The sequence below is a fragment of the Symphalangus syndactylus genome, chromosome 7 (genome assembly GCF_028878055.3).
Source record: "Symphalangus syndactylus isolate Jambi chromosome 7, NHGRI_mSymSyn1-v2.1_pri, whole genome shotgun sequence".
In the NCBI taxonomy this organism is placed as follows: domain Eukaryota; kingdom Metazoa; phylum Chordata; class Mammalia; order Primates; family Hylobatidae; genus Symphalangus; species Symphalangus syndactylus.
In genome coordinates, this window is record NC_072429.2 from 97,161,203 (window position 1) to 97,184,018 (window position 22,816).

Sequence of the window (22,816 nt, forward strand, 5' to 3'; positions counted from 1 at the left end):
CTTCTGCATAAGCTACATATATAGCTAGGTCTTCAGGTGGGCTGTCAGAGAACTTCAAAGTACTCACTGACATATTTATTGAGATTTTTCTACGGACCAAGCATAGTAGGTTCGGAGATGAGTAAAACACTCTATCTCCCACAACGAGATTGCAATCTAGCTGGCAAGATAGGCCCATGCACAGCTAACTCGCTGAAGGATGAGTAAGATGATAAAATGGGAAATAGGATAGAGAAGGAAAACAGCATGAGTAGAAACAGATATGGCACATGAATGTCTGGCATCTTTAGAGATATCAAGCAGACTGCTGGGATTAGAGAAGGATCCATGCAGGAAGATGAATAGAAGATGAGTCAGGAAAAAGAGGGAAAGGCCAAGTTGCTGTGGGCCTTATGTGTGTTGCTGTGAACTTCTGTGACAAGAAAGAAATGCTAAGTCATTTTGAGCATAAATGGTGATGTGATCACATATGAACTTTAGAAAAATATCTCCAGTAGCAGGTATAGGAAATGGATTGCCATGGGAGAAAAAACTGGAGGCAAGAAGATCCATTAGTTGGTTACCACAACAGTCTAGTGAGAAGGTCAGGCTTGGACCAAGACAATGGAAGTGGAGATTAAGAAGAGAGGGATTTGAGATATTTGAAAGTAGAATTGGTAGGGCTGTTTTTGTTGAATGACTGAGTATAAAGGGTCAGAAAATAGGAAGGGTTAAGGATGATTCTGACTTCAAGCTTGGGTAATGGGGTAGAGATCGAAACTATTAATAAGGTAGGGTAGTTAATGAAATTAATTTTAGTACCGGTGAGTTTGAGATATAAGCAAGGCACCAAGGTGGAGACAACAGATATGGATTGTAATTCAGGGTTTGGAGGTCAGGAGAGAGATCCAAGCAAAAGACAGAGAATTAGGGAAGTATCAGCATTTAGACTTAACTGAAACCCTTGATGAGGAGTAGGTTATCCAGGGAAAGAAGGTTTTCTCCCTGATCTTACAATCTCTGAGAGAGTGTCCAACAGAAAATAATACTCACACTAAGCATTTGTGGTCAGAGACTCTTCTCATTTTATTAATAGAACAGTAATATCAGTAGGTTTCTAAGTACCTCTAAATTATGGTGTCACATAGACAAAAAAAAGTGAGGTTGGCTGGCAAAATTTTTCACTTTTTAGACAGTGGGTATGATTTATAGACATAAGCTTCTGGCTTTGATTATGCCCTAATAACATGTATTTAACACCTGGTGTTTCTCTAGCTATCAAGCCTCCCACAGGCATGAAAATGCTTTTGGAAGGAAAATGTGACAGAAGTGGCCTTTTCAATCTCTCGAAAAACAGTACTGCAACTGCTCAATGCCTTAGCAGTAAAAAGATTCACAAACCAGATAATGAGACTCATAGTGATTTAAATGACCCTGTAATATCATAGTTTTTATCCTTTTAAAACGCTAATCCAAATTAAAAGTTTTTTGAGCTAACAAGGATATTAGAAGAAAAAGTTGAATTTCCTAATATCAGTGTTATTTTGACAAAAGTTCCCTTCATTAAAATCAGGTTTCCTGAAAATCTTTACGAAAAGGAAGAAAAATCACTTCAGAATTATGTTTATGGGATCAACAGAGTTTGTGGTAAATCTTTAAAAATTTTTTTTTATAAATAGGAAAGAAATGTCACTTGTCATCTTTCTACAATACTTAAAACACAAAGTAGCTGTGTTACCATAGCTACAGGCTGGTTTACTAATTCCAAAATCAATGCAATGTTGGAGTAACAAATCTGATTTATGCTTCTTGGAGTTTATAATGGGGTGAGTCAACTCAGTAAATGGAATAATTTTAAAATATGCATACATTGTAAGTTTTACTGTATGTGAACAAATGTATAAAAAGGAATAACTGATCTGGAAATGGCTTTAGTGTGTTTTAGGCTAGTTCTCTTTAATAAAATTCAGTTTTTAAGTTAATAATAAAATAGAACCTGCACAACTAAGAGTAGTTCTCAAATATTTAAGCCTCGGCACTGTGGGAGGATATTGTAGTTTGACAATCTTTACATGCATTAAGGACACATAGTTGGTTAAATAAATACATTAACTGACATGCAGTAAGAGGAAGAACCAGAATGCAAAGACAGTGGAAGCAGGACCCACAATCTCTGAAAAAACACATAATGAAGAAGATGAATTTCAGAATGATATTGTTTCATTACCTGAAGCTTCTGTCCTACTCCCAGAAAATTTTGCTTTTCCTGGACAATTGAAAGGACAAATATCGGGGGCAAGACACACAAATAAGGGCAGAGAAAAAAATCCATTTCCATAAAAGAGTTTAAAATAGCCGGGCGCGGTGGCTCACGCCTGTAATCCCAGCACTTTGGGAGGCTGAGGCGGGTGGATCACGAGGTCAAGAGATCGAGACCACGGTGAAACCCCGTCTCTACTAAAAAAATACAAAAAAATTAGCCGGGCGTGGTGGCGGGCGCCTGTAGTCCCAGCTACTCGGAGAGGCTGAGGCAGGAGAATGGCGTGAACCCGGGAGGCGGAGCTTGCAGTGAGCCGAGATTGCGCCACTGCACTCCAGCCTGGGTGACAGAGCAAGACTCCGTCTCAAAAAAAAAAAAAAAAAAGAGTTTAAAATAAGATCAGCTAAATTAACTTGTATGGGCCTGAGAGAACATATTTTGAGATCTGGGACTATTAAAAGTCATTGTGACTAAGTCATTTGTTTAACAGAAGCATAAAATTGAGTTATGAGATGAACATTCACAGAATCTCACTGCAGAACAGAGCCTCAGCGATAACTACTCTAACTTCCTTATTTTGGATGAGGAAATGAGAGCTAGCTTGCTCAAGTACACTCTTGGTTTATGACAAGAGACATGACTTGACCTTTGGGTCAATTATACTACACTGGCACTCAATTGTTCTTTTGTATCAAAGTTTGTGGGAGAAAATCCCAAATTTATCAATTTAGCTTTTCAATTCCAATTTTTTCTTCTTCTTCTTTCTTCTTCTTTTCTTCTTCTTCTTCTTCTTCTTCTTCTTCTTCTTCTTCTTCTTCTTCTTCTTCTTCGTCTTCTCTTCCTCCTCTTCCTCTTCTTCTTCCTCCTCCTCCTCTTCTTCTTCCTCCTCTTCTTATTCCTTCTTCCTCTTCCTCCTCTTCTTCTTCTTCCCCCCTCCTCCTCTTCTTCTTCTTTTCTTTTTCTTCTCCTTCTTCTCTTCCTTCCTTCCTTCCTCCCTCTCCCTTCTCCCTTCCCTTCTCTTTTCCTCTCCTCTCCTTTCCTCTCCACTCCTCTCCTCCTCCTCCTCCTCCTCTTCTTCTTTTCTCCTTCTCTCTCTCTCTCTCCCTCTCTCCCTCTGTGTGTGTGTGTGTGTGTGTTAACTGGACCATCAATGTAACCAATTCTGTGAGACAGCAGTAAGTGTTATAAAGGGATGCAGTTAGCTCAGGTACAAGACCCTTCTCTTGCCTTGTTCAGAAGGAAACAAGAGCCATCACCCATTTTGACTCATAATCTTGGGGAGGGCGATTTACAATAGTTTCAAAGTATCCATTTCTGACTCACTAGACCTCATTAATTAAAAATGACAATGTTTTGGGCTTCCTTCATTAAAACCTAACAGAGTTTCTTAGGTGATTTTAAAGTAGGAGAGAGAAGAGGAAATAAGGCAGAAGAGTGTGGAAACATGCTAATTGCTTTCTATCAGAGGACATACATACTTTTAAATTCTGCAAGTTCAAAACAAGTAATTATCTAATATGAAGTCTCACTGGAAGCTTGGTCATGTTTCAAGTAGCAAAAGTTATTTAGATAGAAGTCCAAAGTGATCAAGTTTGATATTCTTAATCTAGCACTGTCAGAGAGTTCAAAAATGTTAAGTCACCAAAAATGGGGTGTGCTGCTGGTTGTCAACCTGAGCCAAAAGGAAAATTGTTTTTTTTTTTTTTAAATATTCAGCTATGAAGGCTACAGTGAATAGAAAACCCTGCATATGACATTTGTATAGAGCAGTCTTTTCAAATGAAATAAAGAGCAGAAGCTCAGTGAAAGGTCTATGCTATCTTCTTTAAGCTTTAGATCAGTTAGTAGACTAGGATCTCCCAGCTCTTACAAGATAATTGTTTACACCAAATGAAAGACTTTAAAGAAAAACTGTAAACCTCTTAACACTAATAATCAGATGGATGGATGAATATTGTTTTTAGTTAAATTAAAAGGTCAAAACTACTTTTTAATAGGAGTCAACATTTTGTTTGTAAATTGATATAGTTTGACAGCTTAAATAGTGACAGCTTAAATAAGAAACTCATTTTGTTAATGATAGCCCTTGATTTCACTCAGGAGATGAAAGATCAATATCCAAAACTATGACATTTCTCAGTATCTCTAAAAAAAAAAACCAAGTAAAAGATACGCAAATTAATAACTCAGTTACTAGCTCTTGTATAAAACAGGAGCACAAAAAACTCAGTGATATGATAAGTTAGGGTGGAAAATAAGATTGAATCAATTCACTGATAATTCTACATTTCAAACCTTTAATAATTAGAATTATTTCTGAACTCTATAAGAAGTATTGAAGGTCTGCTTATTACTGATCTGAAAGAGTTGTCAGTAAAATTAGAACTTCCTTTAAGTTTACATATCTAGTCTACTATAAAAACCTAAAATATCACAGTCAAGTGATAAAACTTACTTCATAAAATAATTCATCTCTAAATCTCTGGGGAAAAACACTAAGATTTCTATATAATTTTGTTTTGTCAAAAATAGTCCTAATTACATGAGCGATTTTTAAGAAGTCATAATCTCAAATAGCAGAAACAGGAGTATGAAGGTTTTGAATACATCAATGTAATAACATTTCAAGACCTAATGATTCTATGAGTTGCTGGAACAATCAGTCTGTCAAAATAAACGAGACACTACTACAATGAAGCAAATGGTCTTACATGTTAATGTTAACACATTTAGTCAAATAGTCAATCAAGAGAATCCTAAGGTTTGCTGTGTTTACTGGGAAAACAAACTCTTCCCAGCAACTGTTTAAATAAATCTTGCAGATGCTACAGACCTTATTAGCGGCCTGTGATTAAAAAAATATGGGTTGCTAATACTGTATCCTGACTCATCTATTTTCCCATCTGCTAGCAATTCTAATATGAACTATCAACAGAATGGCTAACAATAAGAATTTTCTATGGCAATTTTGATGCTGAATTGCCTATAGCATTTTTAAGATTTACCAGTGCATGTCTCAGACTGCTTTGAGTTTTTTGTGGCCTGGGGCAACATACTCTTTTTTCCCTTAATATTCCATTTTAGCTGAAATTTTTACTGTGTTGAACAGAATCTTGTTTGGTTTTAGAAAACAACACTGTTGATGGAGGCTGCCACACATTTTACTAACAATGAGGACAGGAAACACAACAAAGTACTAGTAAAAATCCAGTCAGGTCCACTGATTGGTTTAGATATACATAAACAGTCATGGGGCCTTTTGCCCATAAGGCTGAGCCACAGGGATAACAGGTAGTACTTAAAGTTAAAAAAAAAAAAAGAAAAAAAAAAAAGAAAAAGAAAAGAAAACATTAATATATTAACGCATTTTCCTGATTTAATTCCTGGCACTGAGAAGCATACAAAAAAGGAGCATTCTAGTCAATCCAAACTACTATGAAGCCTGTTTAAAGAAAACCCTATATATACATTTAAAATATGCATTTACAAAAATAAGATAGTGATAATTTCAGGCACTTGACACTTAACACTATAGAAGAAAAGCTGAATTCCTTACTATAAAAATGTGATCTTAAAAGCTGCATTAACATCAAATCTATTGGCAGACTCCCCTTCCCCAAACAGACATTATTTATTCTGTTCTGAGCTGAGAGGCCCAGGTCTTCAGCTGACTGAATAACTAAAAATATTCTGGGATTACAACTGGAAACTACCATGAATCATTCTGTTTTGGCTGTTTAACTTCACAGCACCTAGAAGAAACTTAGGATTCTAGATTTTCATTCCCAAAGAAAAGGAAGAATACAGTTTCTTGTGAATTATCAATGAAGGAGTAGGAGAAAGTGCCAATTACCGATTATTTACAACATGCTGAATACTATCCTAAGGTCCTGTACACTAAGTCATTGAAGCCTAGCAATCACCTTAGGGGGCAGATATTACCAACCCCGTTTGACAGGTGAGGATGCTTACAGAGATCAAATGATCCACCCTAGGTCTCTCAGCTAGAGGTGCTTATGTAGGCACTCAAAGGCAACATCTAACCCACATACATTTGAACTAGAGCCTACTGATAGCTGTTTCATGTGTTTCCCAAGAACTACAAAAGCACTACAAAATCCAATGATCATGTGAAACAGGTTTTTCACAAATTGTTTATAGGTTAAAAATAGAAAAATTACTTAAAAATCCCACCTTTCCTGTCAGATTGTACCTGGTGAAGCATTTTACTTATAAGCTATTCAAGTATTTCAGCCATCACTGGCCATATGAAATAAGTGCATATGTGTTAATTAAGCATTTTTCTATTTAACCAGCTCTTTAGCCAAAGAAACACATTTCTACATAGCCCTTTGGGACAGATTTCCTAATGTTATCAATAAAAAGAGAGATACCCTGACAAAACCAATAAAACATGTCTCCTTCACATTCCAGTGAGACTTTGCCTATGTCTGTTCAGACTGTTCCACAGTTGGTTTGGTGCTGTGTTTACGTTGAATCTAGTGCAGGAGTTATAAACTGATGAGCATTACTATAATTATCTTGTCTTGGAGAAATCTCGGCCACCCATTTAAAAAAGGAATGATGAAATTTTCGTTGCATTCCCAATTGGCAGCTGAGCACTCATTTCTTGTATGCATTTTCCGTTTCTGGTAAGTAGCTTTGCTTATTAAAAATATCAGGAAAAACTTAATTTGGGCACACTTCTGCTACAGTGTAAGCAGCTCTAACATTCTAGGCCCAGGACAACAAAATCTAAGTAACTCAAAACTAACCAGTAATTAAATCTTTCTGGATCTATTAAGGGCAGATGAAAAATTGTATTACCTTTGACTGATTTCTTATCTCAGCGATTCTGATTAGCACTTTGAATAGTTTAAAACACCAATGACGCCATGAATAAGAGGTTAACAAATTAAGTGATTAATTTTCTTTTTATACTTCAATTTAAGAAAAACATTATATGACAAATATTTGTTATGGAAGATCACAAACATTACAAAAACAACAGTGGTTAAAGTATATCTGTAACTAGCTTGCTGGGTAGTCAAATCTCTGTGGAGCAATAATATAAACTTAAAGTAATTTAATATTTCTCCAATTACACTCTTTCGGCTATGCAAAGCCAAACTTCCTCGACATATCCCACAGTAAATCTTGGGATGATTTCACTGATTTCTGGTCACTTTTACTTATTACAAGTCCAGACCAATTATAAACTTCAATCTCTTATTAAGTGCAAATTTTGTCCCTTCCCTTAGCATGAGCTTGCACCAATTTACAGTGGGGAAGGATGATGTCTATATCTAGAACCTTCTCGCCGTCTCTTTCTAAGGTCTAGTTCCTCTAGTGCTGGAAGCAGGAAGGAGACAGGATGTTATTATGTAAACGGTGACTTGTCAGTGGGGCATGTTTCCCTGGTCTTGCTCTGGTTTGTTTGATTACTAGTGGTTTGTACACAGAAAGCGTGTATATGTATTTCCTGATGTTGTGGTTAGTATTATCCTAGTGCCCACCCCTTTTATAGAGGGACTGCCCAACATCTTTTCTGAGTTAAGACAGTGTCTCCTCTGACCTGAAAGCCACCTGGGCAGCATTATGACTTCTGACCTCCTCTTTTGGAGTAAAGAGATCATGGAAGTTCTCTACACTCTCCAGGGACTAGTGGGACCCAAGGAAGGTAAGGGTCACTACTCTAATGGTCCTTAGTTATCCCGCAGGCCTCGGCTCTACCTACAGAAGTCTCCTACCTACAAAAATCTTTGGGAGAGAAGCAGCTATCAGTGTCTATGCTAACATACCTTCCAAACTTCCAGGAACTAAATGCTCTGCCTTTAGTGGCACACCAGTGGGTATACAGAATCAGCTAGCTCAGTAAGCACCTTGCTGGAGTACCAGGTAACGGTATCCCTTTCCTGCAGGCACCACCATTCTCTGTGAATGGATCTCTGGAAGACTCCTTATTTGACTTGAGGTAAGGAGAGAACTATTTTCTTCCCCTCCCACTAGGTTATAAATTACATTTGGATAGGGCCTTTGTCTAGTAAACAGCTACATCTCTAGTGCCTAGAACACTGCTTGGAACATAGTAGGTGCTTAATCAATATTTATTGAATGAATGAAAAATGGTGGGTCTCTTAGTAATCCCTGGAGGGAGGTGGCTGGCTTCAGTTGTTAGTGGCATGCTTTAGAATATTGGGTACTTAATACCTGCTGTTTTCAGCTGTGGACTCTACTAACAATTTTGTGGTAACAGAAAGTCCCTTTCGAAGTCATAGTACACATCTATTAACTCTTTATTTAAAAAGTGTGTGTGTGTGTGTGTGTGGCACCAAGTTGGTAAATTTGCAGTTGAAGTAAAGCAAAATGAGTATCTGCGAAGATAAGGGTATTTTTTCAGCATGTTTAATTAATATTACTACAGGACAGTTTCATGCTCCACTACATGTTTATTCTGCATGTCTGATGATACATTTATTTCAATAATAAGGGGCTCATCCTTTTCTTAGAAAGATGGCTTCTCTCAAAAAATTCTCCAAAACAATAATAAATACCATAGTTGACTCTTTGAGGAAACATGCATGGAATGAAGTGTGCTAGAAAAGCATCATTCTTAGTAATGTCACAATTTTCTGCTTCACTGACATCACAATCCTTAGTCTGACAATTTAAATTATACTATCTTCATATCATAAAAATGTAAATATTTGTTTCTTGAAAATCTATAAAGTAGTTTTAAAATGAAAGAGGTTAGCTAAAACCCACAAATCATGCAATTTAGATTGTAATAGATAATTTTTAATAGTGAAGCAACATCTAGAAATAAACAAGAGTCTCATATTTTAGTTTCGAAGCATCTAAATCCACAGTTCATTTAAAACAGTTCAGAATAAGAATCGTGGTCTGTTAACTATTTTTAAAACAATAAAACTCAAAATATGGCAAAATGTTTCTAAAACACTTAAAAAGCAAAAATAAATTCGATCATAGTTCTGCATTCTCACTTGCCACATGGGCCTTAGAAGATAAAATGTACCAAAAAGGAACATTTTAGCATTCTCAATTTTAGAATGGCATGGTTTGCGGCTGAAACAATATTTAATTTTCCCAGCTACTGACTGACAAATGTACAAATTAAACTAAAACACCCACGAAGAGATACAGATATTTGTAAGGACACAAGAAAAAAGGATAGGAGGCTCTTATGAAAATGTTTTAAAAGCAAAATTGATGTCTACCTTAATAATAAATAAGCTGTCTTGTGCAAACTTAAAAGCAAAACCGTCACCTGAATGAAACTGAGATTCTATTGTCTTTTCATTAATATTTGTTTTAAAATATGTTCACAAATGCTATAAATTTAAGGTAAAAGAAGGTAGAGAATGAGAATAAATGAACGTAAGTCCAGCTAATTATTAACTTAGATGTGTCTTATGGGGGAAGAATCAACTTTCAAATGTAAATGTTTCAAATCTTCAACTTTCTGAATTGGGGAGAGGACAACAGTGTTTGTGGGTTATGTCATCATTTTAGACTGGGCAACTAATATGCAGAAATCACAGAAAATAAAGATGAGGGCCGCGCATGGTGGCTCACGCCTGTAATCCTGGCACTTTGGGAGGCCGAGGCAGGCGGATCACGAGGTCAAGAGACTGAGACCACCCTGGACAACATGGTGAAACCCTGTCTCTACCAAAAATACAAAAATTAGCTGGGCGAGGTGGCGGATGCCTGTAGTCCCAGCTACTCGGGAGGCTGAGGCAGGAGAATCGCTTGAACCCGGGAGGCGGGGGTTGCAGTGAGCTAGGATCGCGCCACTGCACTCCAGCCTGGTGACAGAGCGAGACTCCATCTTAAAAGAAAAAAAAAAAAAAGAAAGATGAGAAAGTAATATGCCACTGTTACTTCCAAACAGCTGAGTAAACATTGATTACAAACTAAAATTTTCACACTTAGATGATTATAATACACGAATGGTCCAAAAAGGCTTTTTTTTGGGGGGCGGGGGGTCTGAGAATGGCACCAAATTAGATTTTTAAAAACTGATTTTGGGTATCGACTAATTTAATAGGGAACATGGCATCAAAACTTTATCTCTAATAATACCTTGCAAAATGACTGTGTTCCCAAATGTTCCTGCAAGTCTTCAACGCTGGGGCTGGACCAAGCTGCACCTCTCACAAAGGCAGCAAGGCTTTGGTTTTATCCTCCCTTGAGCCAGACACCTGCCTTCTGAGTGGCCTCACTACTAATGTGGACATGGAAGTAGAGGCAGAGAACTGAGGTTGGGGGACAGCACAAAGAATGGCTGATCTTACTTTACACCTACTGGGAAGCCAGGAGACTGTGGTCATGAGTGAAAATTTGCGGATCAGAATTTCAGCTCTGGTTTGAATAATATACATTAATATGGAGTAGTTTTGCTAGTAAATCTTCACATTTTTATTTTACAAGATGAAATTTCAGTTCAGTCTTTAAAAGTCCATTTTAATAAGGATAAAAGGAAAAATGCATCTTTAATTATTGACCAAATGAAAGACATATTGTTGGTTTACCTCCTGTGGAAAAAGTAATAACATAGCTATGTGGCTGCTGAATTCAATGTGCTCTTGAGGAACTTTCCAAAAAATATTAGTAACTGACTGACATACACTGTTATTCAAGGAAGAGCATATCCACGGGATAATTATTCTGAAACTGGTTTATATTCACATACAATATATGTAACTCTCAATCTGAAATAGACGACCCAGCAGACCTAGTGCTGAGCTGCTAGTACCTGGTACTAACAGATCCTAGAATTCTCCAAAGCATTCTTAGACAAGAACACTGTGAGTGAACTTTCCATTATTAGAGTCAGAGTAGTGGTGCAATACCAGAAATGATCAACTAATTTTGAAAAATACCACATGCAAAGAAATTACCTTCAAACTGCCAAAAACACTGCAAGCTGGTCCACACAACACTGCCCATTTCTGGATACCCATGATTTACCTAAGTTCTTCTAGCCTATTTTCAGTTAGGAATGTCCATTTGAATGAATCTCTTCCTGCTACAGTTCTCTTAACCACAGTGCATGATCTTGTGACTCTGTCAGGTCCACCCTAGCCCTGCCACTGCCAACCCACAGATCTCTTCTAATTACCCCAGTTGTGAGAGACAGTCATAGTCCTAATCATTTTCTTCTCACAGGGGTGTTCACTGCCTCATCTCACTCGTACTCAGTACAAGGCCTTTTAAGTAGGCCACCCTCACTCTCACAGTTGTTTCTATAGTCAGAATAGTCAGCTGTGCTGGACCATGCTGTCAAAAGAGGGGAGAGATGACTTAAATACTGAGGAAGTTGCAGATTCTGTTAGCTATCTTCTAATTTTTCAATGACCAGAAACTGTCTTTCATTGGTCTTTAGTGAGTGTCATCCTTAATTATATCAACTAATTTTAAAGATGACATTTTTCCTAGACAATTTTGCTAGGGTGACAGCATAAGCTTCCCAAACCCTTGGTAAATCTCTGCTCTAAGTATAAAAAACAAGACACTGTTTACTGACTTTTAAGAGGTGTGGGATTTTAACCTTGCAGGGTGACCAAGTGTTGAATATTTGGTAACAATTTCGTAAAATCTTTTATATCCCACTTAGAAATTAACTGATAGAATACCTGAGGGAGAGCAGTAAAAGTGGAAGCAGTACAACAGAATAAAATTAAATGATCCTAAATCAACTGCGATGTACCGAAGCCTTCTGAATAGGCAGGTGGCTTCTGAAAAGGGTAGGGGTGAATGAAGTTACAGCTTGACTGGCTCAGAGAGTTTACATGTTTGTAGAGGATGGGGGCTTACAGCTCAATCACTGGCTCCTGAAAAGTCAGGAAGTTGGGCCACTATCAGATCAATGGTATCGGAAACTGAGAAACATGAAGCCATTGAGCTCTACAGATATGAATCGTGGCATCCACTGAACCCCTCGCACAAGGGCAAGGTTTCAACCTCTAAGGGAGGGCTAGGTCGCTGGCTATACAGTACCCTCTGGTGGCCAGATTTGGCACTGCAGATTTTTCTGCCTTTTAAGAAAAGAGGCCTGGTTTCTTTTTCCTTTTTTTTTTTTAAATGCATAGACTTACCATCGGGTCATGTCTTGATAAAGCCATCATAAACTAAAAATATCATTAAGTCTAAAATGCATTTAGTACAGCTAACCTACCAAACATCATAGCTTAACCTAGCCTACCTTAAACATGCTCAGAACAATTAACATTAGCCTTAAGTTGGGCAAAATCATCTAACGCAAAGCCTATTTTATAATAAGGTGTCGAATATTTCATGTAATTTATTGAATACTGTACTGAACGTGAAAAAGAGTGGCTATACGATTACTCCAAGTACCGTTTCTACTGAATGTGTATCACTTTCATATCACCATAAGTGGAACCATCATATGCCTGGGGCTGTCTGTAATTCAAAATCTTTCTAGACAAGGAAGGAATCACCAATAACACTGCTGGGCTATGGGTAGGTGGGCAACTACCTACTAGGTGTAAATCTGTCACCCAAAAAACTAAGTTATTATAGTGGCTTTAAGGGAGAAAATGTTCCTCTGAATGTGTTTAAAATCCCACGGGTATAGCTACTTAAATGAAGAAATCTGTTGGGTACTTAGCTATTTAAAATTTAATTCTTTGCAGGCGCTTACTTTACAAGAAGTATTCTTATATACAGAGATTCATATTGCTATAAATATGTACATAATAGCTAACATGCACTCAGTGCTTACCACTGGCAGACACTATGCTGTTATTTAATAGGCAATAATCCTATGAATTAGTATTATTAGTATCACCATTTTTCAGGGTTTAAGTTTTCAGAGGCACCAAGAGTTTGAACTTTAAGACATTTAGCTAATAAAAAAATATGGCCAGGATTTGAATCCAAGAGAAGTGAATTTGGGAGCTGGCACTCTTAAAACACTATACAATGCAGTTAAATATACATAGTTTACCGGCCATAATAAATTTTTCCAAAAAAGAGATGGCTTCTTGAAAATTTTAAATTAGATTCAGATTAGTATAGACACTTGCAAGTCAATGATGCTTAAAAACTAAACTAAAACCCTATGCCAGTTGAGTGTTCATTTCCTAGAATGTTTACTCACATACACCTTATGGTGGAGAGGGGACGTTTATAATTGGCCACAGAGCCTGAGACCTAATATTTTTCAAATCATAATATATTTTACAGTACTTCACAATTTACAAAGCATATTTACATACATTGTATCACATGAACCTCAAAATAATGCTGTGAAATGGGGCAGATAATTCTGTAAATAGGCATTATTCTTAACTTTATAGATGATTAATGAGGCTTAGAATGATGTCATTTCCTTAAATAACACAATTCTCTCAAAATCCAAGATGTTCCGCCGGGCGCGGTGGCTCACGCTTGTAATCCCAGCACTTTGGGGGGCCCAGGTGGGCGGATCACGAGGTCAGGAGATCGAGACCACGGTGAAACCCCGTCTCCACTAAAAATACAAAAAATTAGCTGGGCGTGGTGGCGGGCGCCTGTAGTCCCAGCTACTCGGAGATGCTGAGGCAGGAGAATGGCGTGAACCCAGGAGGCGGAGCTTGCAGTGAGCCGAGATTGCGCCACTGCACTCCAGCCTGGGCGACAGAGCGAGACTCTGTCTCAAAAAAAAAAAAAAAAAATCCAAGATGTTCCAAATGACTGAATGCATTATGAATTAGCCTATCATAGGCTTTATCATCTGTCACGTAACATTTAAAAAAAAGATTTCTCACAATAAACCAAAATAAAATTTTACTTTATTTCTGCTTTATCTACAATAAATATTATAATTCAACAGTAATTACTATTGTTGAACTAGCAAAACCCACATAACAAAATAAAAATCAGAACATGAAAAGCTATAGTAAGGAGAATAAGAACAAGTATGGATCATAAAATCCAGAATTAGGAGCGAAATGGTCCCAAAATTATGAGATTAAGATCAATAAAGCACTCAGCATTTTTGTAATTACTTAAGTTTGTAAAGTGCCTTCAAAAATTTGTTACTCTTTTATAATCCCTAAGAGATCACTGAGAGACAATAATAGCCTTTACACGGCAGATGAAGAACATTTTGTAAGTACTATGAAATTCAGTTATTATTTTTGTTTAAAAGAAAACATCTTGTGATTCTAATCACAAGAGCCCGAAATTCTTTCTGAATATAAGCAATGCCATTTACAAACATTCCTGCTGCACCCATCTTCTACACCCCCTGTTGTAATGAATTCGCATATCTGCCTCCGATTACAGGCTGGATCGCCCCAAAGTAGTCTTCTCAGAAACTTATCTACACAGTTAGCTTCTTTCTCTTGTGCATCTTCAAACGCTCTTTGTCTTTAGCATCAACATGATATACTTTCTGATATTTCCCATCTTAAACTTTTATTGTGTTTTCTTATCTCAAGAAAACCCTGCCTTGACTCAAGGCCATTCCTCCAGTTGTCACAATTCCATCCCTCTTCTCCTTTAGAAAGTCAAACTTCTCAAAGTATGGAGAAAACAATAACCATATTTTAAATTGGCAATCAAACTTCAACTTGCTTCATACTGGCTTCTGATCCCCTAATGCTCTCCAAATTCCTCTTGTTAGGTCGCCAAAGTTAAATGAATTCTTTTTAGTTTCTATCTTATTTGGCCCCTCCAGCTGTACTTGATACTTTGTCCACACCTTTCCTTCTTGAAACCTCCCTCTCTTGGCTCCTACAACACCATGCTCTCTTTTCTCCTAAATTTATGGCCATTTCTCAATCTCCTTTATTGGCATCTTCTCAACTACTAAATGTTAGAACTACTCAGGACTCTGGGCTTTTACTATATACTCCATTTCCTAGGCAGTCTCATACATGCCCTGGGCTTTAAATACCATCTATCTGATGGTATCTCTAATATCTATCTGTCTTCTGAGTTCCAGAACTTAGCAATTCTATTAGAAGTCTCCTGGGTATTGCAATACTCAATACGTTCATATTTGATAGAGACCTTCTAAACTGTTTATCTTTTAACCTTTCCTATTTCACTAAATGGCTCTTCTGCCATCCAACTAGCTGCAAATGCTAAGAACCTACCATATTCAAATGTTGCCATGCCTTGTGGTGTTCATACTACTTGCCAAGATACGTCAAATCGATGTCCTCCTCTTCATCTGCTGTCATCTCCCCAGTCAAAGCCCTCTTATCTTGAGCGCACTGTTTCGACAGCTTCCTCACTAGTTTCCTTCTGTCTTTGCTCCCCTCCAATTCACTCTCCATACAGCAGCCAGAATTATTGTTTAAAAATATATACTGGATCATGTCCTGTCCCTAAGATACTGAAATGGCTCTTTCTTGCATATGAAATCCGAATGCGGCCTTGCCTGAATCTAATCCTGCCTAGGTCTGCAGCTTCAGCTTGTGCTACTCTAGCCATTACTCCTATGTTTCCATCATGACTGATTCTCTTTCAGTTTCTCAGATTCACCAAGCTCTTTGCACATTGAATTGGAAGTAAAATGGTCCAAAAATTAAGAGGTTAGGATTAAATGATTACATCCCTTTCCTTTGCTTAGAATGTTGTTCCACACTCCCCACTTTGGCTTCAAGACTTTGTTAACACAGTTCTTTCTACTGAGAATGTCCTTTCCCTCATCTCTGCCTGATGAAGTTCTACTCATCTTTAGGACTGATCTTAAATGTCATCTTCATAAAGTCTTCCTCGTCAAATTTTCCCTGTAAGCAGACTGAGTTACTTTTTTCTCCATACACCTAAAGATAATTTTGCATATGTCTCTGTTATAACATTTATCACTGTACTGCAATTATTTTTTAAATTTCTGCCACAGTAGAACAGTACAATGTGAGATACCTGAATAGAGGACTGGGCCTTCTTTAGATCCCCAAATTTAGCAGGTGCCTAACATCATCCAATCTGTAACCCATTAATATTGCTTTAAGAATAAGAGCCATCTTACATGGCAACAACCACTAGTGAAGATTGTATTTATTAACTTGTTAGTGTTTGTCATCACTGTGACATACACATATTCAGAAAAATGAGTCAATATTAATAATTAAAGATGTTACTCTGATGAAGTTTCCTGAAATCTGAGTTCATCTGTATACCCATATCCAATGACGTGAATGTCTCAATCAATTCACTGGCTAGCACAATTCTCAAGCCTTATTAGGGACCATAATTTCTATGGTTGACATCTTAATGCTGAGTAGGAGCCAGAAGCTTTGTGGACTCTCAGGTTCATGCACCTGAAAGGCCTGTGCTTAAGTGTGTGCATGATCTTGCTCAGAAGCACCAAGAACAGGGGTGAGAAGAGAGAATGTAGAACATCCATTGTTATACAAGAGGCAGTGACAACAGAGATGGCCTATTTAACTTACTTCAAAAGCCTTTAATTCTCAAGCACCAGGAAAACAATTTTAGAGTTGACTACAACAGATCTTTTGCTAGACTGTTCTGAAGACTAGATTTTTAGAAAGTAAAACCATATTATCAGAATATTAATCCACAATAAGATTGAATACAATTTGTTAAAGAACAGACTCCATGTACTATTACAAAAATGAGGTCTAAGCTGAAACACCATCCATTTGAAATATTTAAAAATAAAAATAGACAACTCTCTTAAGGAGGTTTTTTAAAGCATCATCTGATATCTACGCTATGACAAAAGTCAGCATCAAGTTTAAAGAAGTGAAACAAAACACTGTCACCATGCTCCTATGAGCTAAAACTTTGAGAATTATAAATGGCAGATTTAACAGTGACAACCTTTCCATTCTTTTGCCAGACGCGAAACAAATTATGCTAGTTCCTCCTCTAGAATTTCTTGCTTTTTCTGCCTATGACCTTCTCAGCTCACCCACAAGCAGCACCATTCATTGACTGAATTGTTATTTGACAGTTTGTCATAATCAAACACGGTAAACAGAGTATCACGATGTTCTAGTTCACTTTAAAGCAAACTATTTAGGACTATAAATTCTATGTAGGCCTTAGATACACTTCAAGGCAAAGGCAGGTATATTGGGCAGAGAAAACATCAAGATTTGACTTTTACTCCAACATGTACTTAACTGTAGACTGGAAGTTTGTATTCAAAACATTAGAGGAGAAAAGTTTAATGTTACCTGTGTATTCAACATATAATATCCTCTGTTTTATCCAGATAATTCATCAAAACCAGAGGTATGCAGGGAAGGTGAGAATCAGGCAGTGATTTGCTTACAGATATGAAATCTTGGGAGCAACTCAGTCCAGTGCAGAGACGTTTATTGCCCCACAAACTCTAATATTGGGCAGACTTGGGTTTTTACTGGTTAGGTGATGAAAAGTCCAAGGTAATTATCAGGACTAATCAGAATTACAAAGGAAACTGACATGGGGTCACTGTAATAAAGTTATACTTTATATTTATCAGCAGTCTTAGACAGCTATGGGTAAATGTTCTGGCTGTGTGGCCCCCTGATAAGCAGGATTTTCATTCCTATAGAAAAAGGGAAAAAAGCTGATTCCAGGTGGAACCAATGTTGCTTCCCCACCCTTTTTTCAGTTGAGAGCTGACAATCATGTTATAAAATGAAAAAGGCAAATGCATGAACAGATTTTAGTGTTGCAATAAAACAAAACTTACCACAAAACTAATGAGGCTTTGTTAATGACATGAATAATAGATTCTGGGCAAATGGTAATTATTCATAATTAATTTCATTTCAAAAACAGCCATAGCCAAAATTATTTTTACACAGTCAACCCAAAATGTTTCCAAATTCTCTAACATCCATAAATTAAATCACTCTTGATGATTTCCACTACAACCATGCAAGGCTTAATACTTTTACAACAATGGAGTTGAGAATATGTCACCCCAAAATACATTACTCTGGCATACTGACTATTTTGAGTAAAAGGTACTTGAAAAACAGCAACTGCAAGAACACTCTGATCTTTCTTCTTCATAAAAGCAGGAAATGAAATTCCTGTGTGAAAGATAGCCTCCCTCTACCAGAAGGAAAGCATCATTCTTATCATCAAGGACGGGAAGCTGAGACTGAGGAAAATCTGTACAAACAAACCTTGTTAAGCTAACCCTTATCTTCCTTGTTACTTCTCTGCCCAATTACCTACTCTGCCCAAGCTCCTCTGCCTTGTCACAGTTTCACAATTTACTACTCTTTCGCCAAAAGAGTAGTAAATTCAGTATATAAGTTTTCAATTCTAACTGCATCTGTGGGTCTTCATTTCCTTACGAAGCCTCCTTGCCATGTAAAATTCATACTAAATAAATTTCTATGTTTTTCTCCTGTTGATCCATCTATGTCAATCTAATTCTTAGGCCTAGCTGAAATACCCTAAAAACTGGTAAAGGTACAATTTCACCTCACCTACAACACATACACATCCTTTAAAAACATCTTTCTCAACCCCAACTCCCTAGCAGCCATGGTGCACCCTCAATGTCCATGGCTGGGAATTAAGGGTTCCTGAGCTTTTCTCCTCTGCAAATCCCACTCATGGGTCCTTCACCAAATGTCCATTAGCAATTCATTCAGCCATTTCCTATCTCAGTCTCCACCAGAAAGGGCCACCCCTGCAGCTCTGAAATGCTCGAGGGGCTTGGGAAGCTGAAATTCTGTGGTATAAGGTTTCAATGGCTAGCCTAGCATAATTGTCACACTTGGTGGGGGCCCTAATGAAGGCAAGGGAGAGGGAAGGGAAAGGACACACAGAAGAGGCTTCAGGAGTCTGTTTCAGGGCATCTCAGTCTTGGCAAGAATGAACGTTTGGTGGGGTCAGGGGTAATTCTTGGTTGTGAGGGGCTGTCCTGTGCTTTGTAGGATGTTTAGCAGCATCCCCAGCGTCTACTCGCAAGATGCCAGTAGCTTTCCCCAAGTTTGGACAACCCAAATAAATCACCCCTGGTTGAGAACCAGCAGTCTACTCTAGGGTCTTGAGCAAAGAGAGGTATAGGAAGAAAATTAAACAGAGGAAAGAACCTGAATTCAGACAGACCCTTGGGCTATGTGTGGAAGAAACAAGTGGCTCTTGGTCACATGCTGCTCTCTGTGAACATGACTCAGTGTAGTGGAAATTTGAGAGTGAGCACAAGGACAAGAGGAATGGAAGTCAGGAAGTGAGAGGAATCTGTAAGGAAGAATTCCAACCCAAATACTCTGCCCCTCACTGACAAGGTGATCCCTATGTATCTACTGAAGAGTACTCAAACTCTTTTTCTTAAGGCGCTGGTTTATAAAGGCCATCAGGAAGTAGACTGAGATTTGGGGGTGGGGTGGAAGAAGGGGAGTTGGGAGGTAGAGAAGGGTTTCCCCTACCTAAACTAAGCTTGGGCTTAGGATCGATTGAGTTGGCCTCCTGAGCAGAGCAAAGAACTGAAACATGCGAGAGGGTTGCAGTGAAGCATTTTAGCCAACTTTTCCAAGCTAGATGCCTGGAGTATTCACTGAGGAAGCTGGCAGAACCTAGAAAAATCCTTACTACTCCCTCAAGTTTGCAGAGGGACTTCAGATGGACTAAAACTAGCTGCAGGAAAGAAAAAAGACATTTTCTTTTCTGCCTAGCCATTTATAAAGGTTTTTAACTTGCAGAAAATCATTGAAGTTCTTTTAGTTTTGGAGCCTCTCAAATAAAGTGGAAATACTATAAACTCATGTCACAGAGATGTTCTGAAGATTACATGAGACCACAGATGTTAAAGGGCCTAGCACAAAGGTGGCACAGGTGGCTCCCTACCCTTTGTCTCTCCTTCATTTTTAGTTTTCTTTGGGCTCATGCACCACATGCCTACATCTGTGCCACCAGAGCTTTCTCTATCTGCTCTTATACACTATATTTACCAGCTTCTGTCGTTATCTTGTTCTGTGATTTTCCTCTCTCCCTCTGTTCCTGATGAGGTGGCAGTGGTACTTGCTGCTAAATACATCTAAGCCCTTTCATCACTGGTGACAAGAGTGCATGTGAGAGGTAGCAGTGGAGAAGATACAGGAAAAACAATGTCATAGTGAGGATGACATACTTCATCACTGTTTTACCCTTGGCAGCTCTGACTCCACCTGCGTGAAGACATGAAAAAATATCTTTCTGCATGATAGCGCAGGTGTGTAGTTTAGCAGGAAGCTTGACAGGCAGTTAAAAGATGAAGAAGCGGGTGGGCACAGTGGCTCATACCTGCAATCCCAGCACTTTGGGAGGCCAAGGTGGGCGGATCATGAGGTTAGGAGTTAGAGACCAGCCTGGCCAACATAGTGAAACCCTGTCTCTACTAAAAATACAAAAATTAGCTGGGTGTGGCGGTGGGTGCCTGTAATCCCAGTGATTCGGGAGGCTGAGGCAGCAGAATTGCTTGAATCAGGGAGGTGGAGGTTGCAGTGAGCTAAGATTGTGCCACTGCACTCCAGCCTGGGTGACAGAGCAACACTCCGTCTCGGGGTGGGGGGGGGAAAGATGAAGAAGTGTATCAGGAGTTCAGCTTTTGCTAGGTCAGAGAAAGTTCTTAACAGACTAACTCTTTTGCAGATAATAAACTGTGGACAAAATACAAGAACCAACTACTGAAGTCTCTGGAGAATGAACAAAAACACATTCTTCCCCCTCCACAAGAAAACATTTACAATGTCTGGGATGTAATCCAAAATTACTTGACATATGAAGAATCTGGAAAATGCAATCCACCCCCAATGGAAAAGACAATCAACAGAAACCAACCTTGATACGACCCAGATATCAGAAATAACAAGACTTTGAAGCAGCTATAATTACTGCTGAGGTAAGAGAAGATATGCTCATTACGGATGAAAAGAATGGGAAATCTCAGCAGAGAAACTAGAAATATAACAACAACAAAAACAAATAGGAGCTTTAAAACTTGAAAAATTCAATATCTGAAATAAAAAGCTTACTAGATAGGCTTAATAGCAGAATGAAGATGACAAAAAATTGATTGGAAAAAGGTCAGTGAAAATTACCCAATCTGAAGAGGAGAGAGAAAAAAATTTAAAAAGAAAGTGTTTCAGGACCCTCTGAAGTCCCAGAAGGTGGGGAATGAGAGAAAGTGGTGGGAAAAAACATCAGCATAAATTATAGCTAAAAACAGTCCTAAATTTGGCAAGAGATAAATTTATAAATTCAAGAAGCTCGTGAACTGTAAAGAAGATTAAAAACAACATCAATCACAAAAATAAATGCCTAGGTTGATAGAAACCAAAAATAAAAAAGTTGTGAAAGGAGACAGAGAGAAAAAAACATATACAGGGCAACAATTGGAATCATCAGACTTCTCTTTAGAAAATATGAAGTCCAGAAGACACCTGGAACAATATTTTAAACTTTTTGAGATAGGAGAAGCACACTTCACTTTAAAGGCACAGACAGGTTAAAGTAAATGGATGTAAAAAGAGCATGCAAACAGTGAATGATTATCGTACTAACATTGGAGGGGGAAGCATATCACCTGCCTAGCTGCCACAGTATGATTTCAAAAAAAACAAGAACATTCACCAAGAACAAACAAACAAACAAAAAAACCTCTCCAAATAGACCATGGAACTGAATTCAAACTTGTATCTGATAACACCGATGACAACATCTCTCTATAACAATCTTGACCAGCATACATCACAATTACTACAGAGGCTATTGACAAGAAATCCAACCTTGGTATGCTGTACATGACTGTCCTCCCACCCTCCCAGTGAAATCAAACAAAATTAATAATAGCCTACTACATCAGAGGGACTCTATTTGGGGGAAAGTTTCAGGCTATGCTCTTGCCTCAAAATTGGCAGGGAAACACATAGACATATACATACACACAAAGCAAATATAGCAAAATGTTCAAAATTGTTGAATCTAAGTAGTAAATGTTAAGTGTTCATTGTACTATTTTTCAGCTTTTTGAATATATTAAAATTTTTTATACTGAAAAAAGAGAAAAATTAGCCAGAAGAGCTTTATTCAAAATACCTTCCCCTCTCTTTCCTCCACATTTTGATATATTCTTGTTGGGGAGGTATATCAGGATACTAACTGTATCTTTTGATACGAAAAGAACGTCACATGATTCTGGTATATTTCAACCACTGCTAGAAAATCCACATGGATAAATGCTAGAATGAGGGCTAGGACTTTTTCTAGTTTGTCCATTACTGCATCTAGTATATTTTCAAGGAATAAATGTTCAATGAATAAATGAAAAATAGCTACCCTAATGTTTAATAAAAAATACATCTGCACTTGTATGTTTACTGTGGCACAATTCACAGTTGCAAAGATATGGAATTAACCTAAGTGCTCATCTACAGACGAGTGGATAAAGAAAATGTGGTATATCTATATCATGGAATACTACTCAGCCATAAAAAGTAACATCGTTTGTAGCAACTTGGATGGAACTGGAGGCCATTATCCTAAGTGAAGTAACTCAGGAACGGAAAACCAAATACTGCATGTTCTTACTTACAAGTGGGAGCTAAGCTATGGATATGCAAAGGCATGCAGAGTGGT

At 37.9% G+C, this 22,816-nt stretch overlaps 1 protein-coding gene across 1 annotated transcript in view; it reads right to left on the reverse strand.

The window, feature by feature from the left end:
• STK3 (serine/threonine kinase 3) overlaps positions 1 to 22,816 on the reverse strand; it is a 488,063-nt gene that overhangs the window by 6,645 nt on the left and 458,602 nt on the right.